Source organism: Neophocaena asiaeorientalis, unplaced genomic scaffold (assembly GCF_003031525.2).
Source record: "Neophocaena asiaeorientalis asiaeorientalis breed wild unplaced genomic scaffold, Neophocaena_asiaeorientalis_V1.1 scaffold35, whole genome shotgun sequence".
Lineage (NCBI taxonomy): Eukaryota > Metazoa > Chordata > Mammalia > Artiodactyla > Phocoenidae > Neophocaena > Neophocaena asiaeorientalis.
This window is the reverse complement of record NW_020172984.1, coordinates 1,478,584-1,489,750: the sequence shown is the minus strand read 5'-3', so window position 1 is coordinate 1,489,750 and position 11,167 is coordinate 1,478,584.

Here is an 11,167-nt window from a genome sequence, read left to right as displayed (position 1 = left end):
ATCACATCTCACTAATATTTCTTAAAACGTTACAGAGGTCAATAGAGTACAAAGCTAATAGTGATTGCTCAGTTAATGAATCAGGGTGAAACAGGCAAAGTGCTATTTTAGAGCTGTCAACTTAAAACCGCATATTTAAAGCTTAATGAATGAGAAGAGAAATAGTTATTGAATTATAAGTAGCCTTATTTTTTTTAATTGTAAGTTCTTTAACACTATAAGTAAATAACTATATATACTTGAAACTATTATAACCAGATGACCAGGTATCTGATGATGGTGGGGTTATTTTCTCCTCCATCTCCCATGGCTTCAAGAAAGATACTTTGAATAGATGGTCTCTCCCTCACCATACCCAATTTTTTTTTAACTCCAAGTCCAAGCACATAACTAGTACATAATTCTTAATACATATTTGGTTCCTGTGAGTACCCATACTAATTCTCCTGGAATATTTCAGCTATGGAAAAAAAATTTAAGTGCATACACAAATATCTGAGCATCTAACTGGTAATGCATTAGAAGCTTTGTGTAGATAATCATTATAAAAAACATCCAATAAAGGATGAATACACACCAAATTCTACACTGTCTCATTTAATCTTCACAAAGACCCTAAGGGGTACGTATTAGTATATCCATTTTATAGATGAAAAAACTAAGGTTCACTAAGGGTCATCTGTCCCTGGTTACCACTGAAGTTTGAATCCAGGTCTAACCTGTGATCACATTCCTTCCTAACCACGGCCTCAAAGAACTCCAATTAATACCACTTGTTAGTATCACTCATATTAACCAGTTAAAATTTTGATGTAATCATGAAGGTTAAAAAAAAAAAAAAGGAACACATATGCTTCTTACATTTCTGCCAATCTTGACTCACTCTCATTCTTGCCACCTCCGCCCAAGCCTGTCACCCAACCCTGCCAAGTGATAAAACCGAATACATTTATGCCTCATCTGTCTCCTTTTATGCACATGTTCCTCTGGAGTTGGTATTTATCAGGCTCATTTGGCTGACAATTGGACTCTATGGACACAGTAATATATCAACAGGCTTATTAAGAAATGACATGGGGCTTCCTTGGTGGCACAGTGGTTAAGAATCCGCCTGCCAATGCAGGGGACACGGGTTCGAGCCCTGGTCGGGGAAGATCCCACATGCCGCAGAGCAACTAAGCCATGCGCCACAACTACTGAGCCTGTGCTCTAAAGCCTGCGAGCCACAACTACTGAGCCCATGTGCCACAACTACTGAAGCCCACACACCTAGAGCCCGTTCTCTGCAACAAGAGAAGCCACTGCAATGAGAAGCCCGCACACCGCAGCGAAGAGTAGGCTCCGCTTGCCGCAACTAGAGAAAGCCCACGCACAGCAACGAAGTCCCAGTGCAGCCAAAACTAAATAAAATAAATTTAAAAAAATATAGAAATGACATAAATCCTACATATGTGGTAGGATTCAAGGTTTTCAAAACATTCTCTCTTTGAAGCCTTATGATAATACTTCATTTTACATGATGGGGAGCTGAGGCTTAGAAAGGCTAATTGAGCTCTGTTGAAGGAACTATGACCTCAAGGAGCAGAGAGGAATTCACAACTACATGACTTACAACTGGGGTCTATAACCCTGCTTTATTCCTAAAGCAAATGCATTGACTTAAAATATCTCTATGAAACACTTCCAAATGCAGCACCATGTTGGGACGTAAGTGTTCTACGCCCAGCTCTTGGCCTGTAAGCAAGTCATTTAGCCTTCTTGGTAAGAGATCTGACCAGTTAATCAGCTTAACAATCTTAGTAGGTGCTCAATAAAAAGTTGTTGAATAATAATAATATTGACCTTTACTGAGCACTCATGATATATAAAGCACCATTGCTACTTTACAGATGAAGAAGGAGGGTCAGAGAGGTTAAATAATTCTCCCAAAGTTACACAGCTGGTAAGTGGCAGAGCAAGGATTCAAGCTCCTGTCTGTCTGACTCCAGACTATACATTTAATGACTACACTTTCTCCAGCACTATGTGAGGCAAAAGGGTGAAGTTAAGGGGTCATGCTTGTACTACCTTTAAGGTGTTTATAATCTGGACAATACCAATTGGATAAATGAAAGTGAATACAAAATAGAATACTATAGTAAAGTGCAGGATTACATGGCATTGTTAAATGTTGTAGATGAGAACAGAAAAAAAACAAGCAGAGCTAGAAAGGCATTCAGACAGGAGGAATGCCATGAAAACAAAAATGGAGAAGCAACAGAGCACATGGCAAGCTAAAGGGACTGGTGATAAGGTAACTTCAACTAGAGCAGAGCTAACGTAGGCCAGGAAATGGTGAGATGCTACCTTAAAGGTATACGCGCATTATAAAAAAGAATCCATTAACATTCTGGTCTGCCCTGCTCTCAAGCTAAGTTCTTGAGGAGTACCTATCACATCTCACTAATATTTCTTAAAACGTTACAGAGGTCAATAGAGTACAAAGCTAATAGTGATTGCTCAGTTAATGAATCAGGGTGAAACAGGCAAAGTGCTATTTTAGAGCTGTCAACTTAAAACCGCATATTTAAAGCTTAATGAATGAGAAGAGAAATAGTTATTGAATTATAAGTAGCCTTATTTTTTTTAATTGTAAGTTCTTTAACACTATAAGTAAATAACTATATATACTTGAAACTATTATAACCAGATGACCAGGTATCTGATGATGGTGGGGTTATTTTCTCCTCCATCTCCCATGGCTTCAAGAAAGATACTTTGAATAGATGGTCTCTCCCTCACCATACCCAATTTTTTTTTAACTCCAAGTCCAAGCACATAACTAGTACATAATTCTTAATACATATTTGGTTCCTGTGAGTACCCATACTAATTCTCCTGGAATATTTCAGCTATGGAAAAAAAATTTAAGTGCATACACAAATATCTGAGCATCTAACTGGTAATGCATTAGAAGCTTTGTGTAGATAATCATTATAAAAAACATCCAATAAAGGATGAATACACACCAAATTCTACACTGTCTCATTTAATCTTCACAAAGACCCTAAGGGGTACGTATTAGTATATCCATTTTATAGATGAAAAAACTAAGGTTCACTAAGGGTCATCTGTCCCTGGTTACCACTGAAGTTTGAATCCAGGTCTAACCTGTGATCACATTCCTTCCTAACCACGGCCTCAAAGAACTCCAATTAATACCACTTGTTAGTATCACTCATATTAACCAGTTAAAATTTTGATGTAATCATGAAGGTTAAAAAAAAAAAAAGGAACACATATGCTTCTTACATTTCTGCCAATCTTGACTCACTCTCATTCTTGCCACCTCCGCCCAAGCCTGTCACCCAACCCTGCCAAGTGATAAAACCGAATACATTTATGCCTCATCTGTCTCCTTTTATGCACATGTTCCTCTGGAGTTGGTATTTATCAGGCTCATTTGGCTGACAATTGGACTCTATGGACACAGTAATATATCAACAGGCTTATTAAGAAATGACATGGGGCTTCCTTGGTGGCACAGTGGTTAAGAATCCGCCTGCCAATGCAGGGGACACGGGTTCGAGCCCTGGTCGGGGAAGATCCCACATGCCGCAGAGCAACTAAGCCATGCGCCACAACTACTGAGCCTGTGCTCTAAAGCCTGCGAGCCACAACTACTGAGCCCATGTGCCACAACTACTGAAGCCCACACACCTAGAGCCCGTTCTCTGCAACAAGAGAAGCCACTGCAATGAGAAGCCCGCACACCGCAGCGAAGAGTAGGCTCCGCTTGCCGCAACTAGAGAAAGCCCACGCACAGCAACGAAGTCCCAGTGCAGCCAAAACTAAATAAAATAAATTTAAAAAAATATAGAAATGACATAAATCCTACATATGTGGTAGGATTCAAGGTTTTCAAAACATTCTCTCTTTGAAGCCTTATGATAATACTTCATTTTACATGATGGGGAGCTGAGGCTTAGAAAGGCTAATTGAGCTCTGTTGAAGGAACTATGACCTCAAGGAGCAGAGAGGAATTCACAACTACATGACTTACAACTGGGGTCTATAACCCTGCTTTATTCCTAAAGCAAATGCATTGACTTAAAATATCTCTATGAAACACTTCCAAATGCAGCACCATGTTGGGACGTAAGTGTTCTACGCCCAGCTCTTGGCCTGTAAGCAAGTCATTTAGCCTTCTTGGTAAGAGATCTGACCAGTTAATCAGCTTAACAATCTATGATTCAAACTGTTAAGCACATTATCAGCAAGAGTTCCATCTTACCCTTGTTCACAAATGTTCAGAAAAATCTGTTCACGGGCTTCACTGTCTTATAGCTCCTGGGTTCCTCATGCCTGGGCTCACAACCTCCTTCAATAAGGTCCAGGAGTCCTGGATTGTTTCTTGGAACCTTGAGCACTTCAAGTATAAAAGATGGTCGGCCCTGCCCTCTATTCTGCTCTCCTGTTGGACAGAGCACAGTAACAGTCAACGTCCAAAAGGATAACTCTTCTTGGCTCCCCATTTCCACCTCTGGTTTATCCAGCTCTAGCCTCATGTCAACCACTACCTGTTAAAACACTTTCTCCAGTAAGTCCTAATGGCAGACTCCCTCCCCATACCTCCCCTCTTTTCCCATCCCCCACAAAGAGCTATCTTTTTTTTTTTTTTTTTTGCAGTACACGGGCCTCTCACTGCTGTGGCCTCTCCCGTTGCGGAGCACAGGCTCCGGACGCGCAGGCTCAGTGGCCATGGCCCACGGGCCCAGCCGCTCCACGGCATGTGGGATCCTCCCGGACCGGGGCATGAACCCATGTCCCCTGCATCGGCAGGAAGAGCTATCTTTTTTTACTTCTCTATATGTTTTCCTGGAAACCTTAGTTTTTCATACTTCTCATCAACTACTTCTCCCCAACAGAAAGTCCCCACTGATCATCCCCTGAGCATGTCTTGGACTTCCCTACCTCCATGCCTTTACAGGTCTCCCTAAGAATTCCCTCCACACTTTGATTCTCTCTTCATCCATGAGGCCTTCCCAGACCACTGCACTGCAGTGGTCATGCCTTCTTCAAAAACTCTTCCAAACTCTCAGCAAGCCATCTCTGAACAGCTAAATACTTAAGATGACATCAATGCGAATGTTTTGGGTTTTTTTTTTGCGGTACGTGGGCCTCTCACTGTTGTGGCCTCTTCCGTTGCGGAGCACAGGTTCTGGACGTGCAGGCTCAGCGGCCATGGCTCACGGGCCCAGCCGCTCCATGGCATGTGGGATCTTCCCGGACCAGGGCACGAACCCGTGTCCCCTGCATCGGCAGGCGGACTCTCAACCACTGCGCCACCAGGGAAGCCCAACGCGGATGTTTTTAATGTTTAACTTTTCTTACGTACAGGCCAGAACTCCAGAAGTGTTTGAGTGAAAGATATCTGCACAATACATTTAACAAAACATTCTGATAAAACTTCTCACTTGACCCTCCAAATAATCCTAAAACTGATTCTCCAGTTTAAAAAAAAATAATAAATAAAGGTCAGAGAAGTTAAGTGATTGTCTATGATCATACCATACAACTATGAAACAGCAGAGCCAGGATTCAAATCTGAGTATTAAGAAGTCTTTTTTGAACTTTTCATATAGCATATTTATGATGTGAAACTCTTTGACAAAGAGCAGGTACCAGATAAACATTTGATCTGAACTATCCTGTCTGGGAAGTACTAATGTCAGTTAAAAATTTCCTTCCCAGTTCAATTTCTCTTGGTACTTCAGGGTGATCTTACTGTTGAATCAGATTTGCAAACAGGCTCAACTACAATATTAGAACTTAGTTTTTTAGAACATACAGGAAAAAAAAAAAAGAGCAAAACTCTTAACAAAAGCAAACATAAGAGAGATACTACTCATAAGCCCTAGAAGGAAAAAACCATACATTTTCTTCTAATGAAAATAAATCAAGCCAATTAATCACACGTAAGTTTCTAACTCGCACAGGGCTGAGTATTTAATGGGAAGCTGACCATCTATTTTCAAGCACACAGGCAGCCAAGACAAAAAGAAAAAATAAAAGCCCCAGTTTTGGCAGAGTGCTGTAGGGAAGGAAAAGAAAAAACAAATTTACTGCTAGATATCTATTTGGTTTGCTTTTGGAATATCCAAGCTAGTAGCTTTGATTTGCATTAGATTTTTTTCAGCCAACAAGGAACAATAAAGTATTTCCCAAAAATAAAAAGTCAAATGTCTTCCACAATTATATGAAAAAAGAAATACTCCTGTTATCTTTAAGAACACTCATATTTCACTGAAGCAAGCTCTGGAGGTGGTAACAAATTACCCCCAGATGTGAAATCCAGGCTATGTTCAAGTTCAACTGGGAAACGGAACAGCCACAATTTGCTTCTAAACTTGGAAACAACCAGTAAACATTTGTGATCACAACCTTTGGCCTCCTCTTCTTCCATATTAATCACAGAGTTCTTTAGACATTTTAAATCTAGTCCAAAACTTCTCATGCTGTAGATGAGGAGTTGAGGGCCAGATACTGAAATGCAAACCAGAAAATAAATTACATTCACAGAAAACTTTCTCAGGAAAACACCACAGGCTCTGAATGGAAGATTTTGTTTTTGTTGTGGTTTCCTGAGACTGGGGTTGAGGACAGAGAAGGAAAAAATAGCCCCAATCTTAAAAAACAAAACAAACAAAACAAAACAAAAAAACACATGTCCAGCATTCACCTAACAACCTCTAAAGGTATGAAGCATCTATCATGAAGATTCATTCAACTCAGATAGCTCAAAGCCACATATTACTAACCCAACTTTGACTGCAGTCACTATTACAGTGTCAGTAAAAAAAACTCTGCCTAGAACAGACTGAAATTGACCAGTTTGTTCCTCAAGCCCCATTACTCCTCAAAACCACCTACTTACAGATCAGTGAGGCCACGTAGACAGTGGGAAGAACAAGTTTTCACCAAGCATTTAAATAGAAGAGTACAAGATGCAACAGAAACACTGGTTAGAAAAAAATAAAAAGGTAACTGAGGGCTTCCCTGGTGGCGCAGTGGTTGAGAGTCCGCCTGCCGATGCAGGGGACATGGGTTCGTGCCCCGGTCCGGGAAGATCCCACATGCCGCGGAGCGGCTGGGCCCGTGAGCCATGGCCGCTGAGCCTGCGTGTCCGGAGCCTGTGCCCAGCAACGGGAGAGGCCACAACAGTGAGAGGCCTGCATACCGCAAAAAAAAAAGGTAACTGCAGCCGCTCCGCGGCATGTGGGATCTTCCCGGACCGGGGCACGAACCCGTGTCCCCTGCATCAACCACTGCACCACCAGGGAAGCCCAAAAAGCAGCATTTTTAATTAATGTCAAATTTGATATCTGGTCTACCTTAACATTAGCTTCTAATCATATAAAACATCTGCACTTCGTTTCGTTTCTCCAGTCTCAAAGCACAGCTCACTTTCTGTAAAGACAGCTTGAGGGGTAGGAAGGAAGAAGAGGAAATGTGACTCTCCTGATCTGACCATTGCCCTCAAGCACTGCCCTTTCTGTGAGGATCACATGAGTAACAAGCCAACTAGGACAAAGTTGGGGGGCATGGTTTCTGCAGTCACCCACTGAGAACTCAACGTTTATTGGCAAGAGTTGATTTGAAATTGGCAGAGTGCAAAAGAAGCTAATAGCCTATGTGAACCTAACACAAAATATCAGATCGAAACAGCAGGATAAGGAGCCTATTATTATTATCATTAGAGAAAGAAAATAGTCATTAGAAATTGACCAGGAGACTCATCATAGTGATTTTTAATTTTCTAATTAAAAATCACTATGCGCAGAACCAAAAACTTGAGTCAGCAGAGAACTTACCTAATTGTTTCCCTGCATTCCCTTTGAGCCACTTGTCCTACCTGGCTAGCTCTCTACCCTCACCTCAACCAAACCTCAGATGACAACTAACCTTTCCCCAGATAAATATACTTCATCAACTTTGCTGATACTTCTAACTGAAATCCCCAATACAGAATTCATTTTAACATCCCGTAGGGGTTAAAAGTCTGATGAATACACTGTATGGGCGCAGAGTCCTCATGAGGATTTTGCTCATCCTACTCAACCAGGACCAGGAAGGAGAGCCTACAGAATTCCTATTCCTTGACCCCAGCACGAATGGATGAAACAGGACTCAAGAAAGATTAACTAGAGGGTGACGGTGGGAGTGGCGGGGAAGGCAGTATGAAGAGAGGGTGGGTACTGGGATAAATGAGGCAGTTAGAAAGTTCCGGGGCAGTTAAATGCACTGACCTTCAGATTTCCGGGTGTGACAAAGATCCACAACAGGCTAAGAGCGGCAGCTCCCTGAAGCCTCCAACAGGCACATTCAGTCCTGTCAGCCTGGACTCAGCCCTGCCAGCACCAGCAAACAAATACACGCATTCTTCTCAGAGCTGACACCCCATACAACACAACCTCACTACAGGGCCTGTTTATATAAGAAACCAGATGCTTTGATGTTGGGGTAGAAGTTGGGAAGTTATGTGTAAAGAAGTAGTTAATGACAGGAACAGAAGGAGGACAGAGAATGAACAACATTCCTGGCTTTACTAATCATAAGTTTTAAAAGTTTTAAGGAAATTGTCAAATAGCCTGAACTCAGGAATGAGAAGTAAGGAAGTTATGTCAGCCACCACCATAACTCTGACCAAGGCATTTCATCTGTTTCTTTAAGACAGAGCTTCATGCCTAACCTCAAAGGGGTGCTTATAGGAGGAATGTTTGGAAGCAATCCAACTTAGCAACCAATGTTAATAAAATCTAGGCTTGCTCAACTTCTCTCATGCACAAAGGTTATACATGTCATGAACATTCCAAGCACTTAAAGGAAAGAATCAGTTAACAGTGTGGCATGAAAAGAGTTTGGGGTTAAAGGCAAAAGGAAGGTTATTCATTAGTCTAAGAAAAAATCATTTATAAATACGCACACACACGTATTTGCTGGATTTCATGAGTGAAGAGACTGAGTTATATAGGTCATTAGGGCACAGGTCTCCTAAAACCAGAAGACTATAAAAGCACTATCACGCTTTAGTTCTACTTTGCTCTCTTAAGAAGATTAGTTAAACACCAACATATTCTCACAAAGCCAAATAAGCCATAGAAACAGGTCTAGGAGATTTGCTAAAACTTTCTGAGGCTTTTCGTTCTCCAGTCTGAATTATCTCTTCTTTGTATCTTGGCACCCCCAGTATCTAGCACATCTTGGACTTTTGGAGGACATTCATGTACACTGACTACATAAAGCAATGTGGCTTGACATGAACAGCAAGTTATAACAAATAAGAGAACAACGAACTTTTCATTTTTCTTGGGAATTGAATCCTGTCATCTTAGGAAAAACTACTCTAAATGGCACTTTCCCAGCTGTACAAAAGTATACAATATTTTTAATAAAAAGTTGTTCTGTTATGCCTATACTTTTATTTCACACTGTTTATAAAGGCTCCCCCAACACCAGATCTCTTCAGCAGAGGTCAGGATGATTTATTATGACTTCTAAAACTATAGAATTGAAAAGCGGAACAGACCACTAGATAACAGGTCTTGGTTAAGGGGGTGCACCACTAAGAACTGCTTTATTCAACCATTTCTAAGGTGAAGATTATTAACAGTGGTTCCACTTTTACCACATACACATGCTACAAAAAGGATGGGATCTCTGAAGAAACCATGGATGATTAAGAAATGCAAAAACAGTTCGTTTAAATGAGCTCAATGAAAGAAGACAAAAAAATAAGTTTAAAAAGTCACTGGAAACAATAACTAAATAAAATGAAAGAAAAAGAGGGAAGATTTTTTAATTAACATGTGGACTTCAAAGAATGAGGTTTCAGATCTGCTCTTGAGTAGATCTGGCCTAAGAACCCCTTGAGCCAGTTTTTCAACCTCTTGCTTTAGAAATCAATATATTGCAAATGACATAAATTCAAACCAACCAGGGAAGATTCTGACTAAAGGAATAAATCCAGTAGCCCCAGGTCCTAAAGGTAGGTCAATCAGCAAGAGAAGAATCCAAATATGGAGTAAGAATGCTGTGTCTGGCTGGCTCAAGGAAGGAAGTGCTCCTGTTATAAATTAGGCACTGGTGTTGTAAAGCCTTTCTCAACTCTCCACCGTGAGATGGAAGTCTACACATTTTTTCCCCCTCATGAAACGGGAAGACTTCCCAGTTCTCATTCTGCCCTATCTGCACCCAACCCATCCCACACGTCAGCACTAGCTTGGCCACCTTTATGCAGCTGCTGCTTGGACTGCGTTTAGCAAGAGCTCTCCCTGACTGCTTATGCTTTGACTGCAATTGCCCTGGGTCCCCAGATCAGAGAATTCTGCACAGGTAACAAGTAGAGTCCAGGCAGAGGGAGAAAGATCAAGGGGAGACAGATTCGGCTGATAACAGAATGTGGTTCAACGAGGACAAGTGCAGTTAGCCACTCACCTCTGTCCCCATGTGCAACTCTCTTTGGATGAGGAAGAGAGATAAGAGAGAAAATGCATTAAATTGAAAATACGTTATGCAACAATTAAACCGGCAGTTCTAGAAAAAACACGAGGAAGATGCCCGAGCTGATCTAGAGCAAGTAGCCAGGACATTGCCAACAACTCGCTTTGTCAACACGGTAGTGTGCAGAGGTTGGGTTGCTTGTCCCCAGAAACAGAACTGCCACAATTTTTAAAGTGTCCGACTAGGACCTAGCTCAAAGCAGAGTATCTGCAATGTGTTTCTTAACCATTGCAAACCTTGTTACAACAGGATCTAGACATCCTGGTCAGAGTCCAATGCCATGATAGAAGGTCAAGTTGAAGGCGTAAGAGAGATCACATATACGCTGTCACCCCATTGCCAAGCTTGTTCCTTTAACTATTAAAACACACACAGGAACCTAATCATTGCTTTGGGATTTCTGAACACCCGCCTACCCACCCTGAAAGTACTGACCCCGCGAGGACACACGTTTGTTTCTGTTTAGCCCCAACTTCTCCAACCACTCCTCCAGCTTCCTGTTGGGGTATAGCGTTGCTGGATCCGAATTATTTATACAGACGGAAAACAACAACGCTCGAGAGATTCTGACAACTTAAAAAAAAAAAAAGAATGCCGTGAAAGTCTAAGCCGGCTTCCCCTGAGA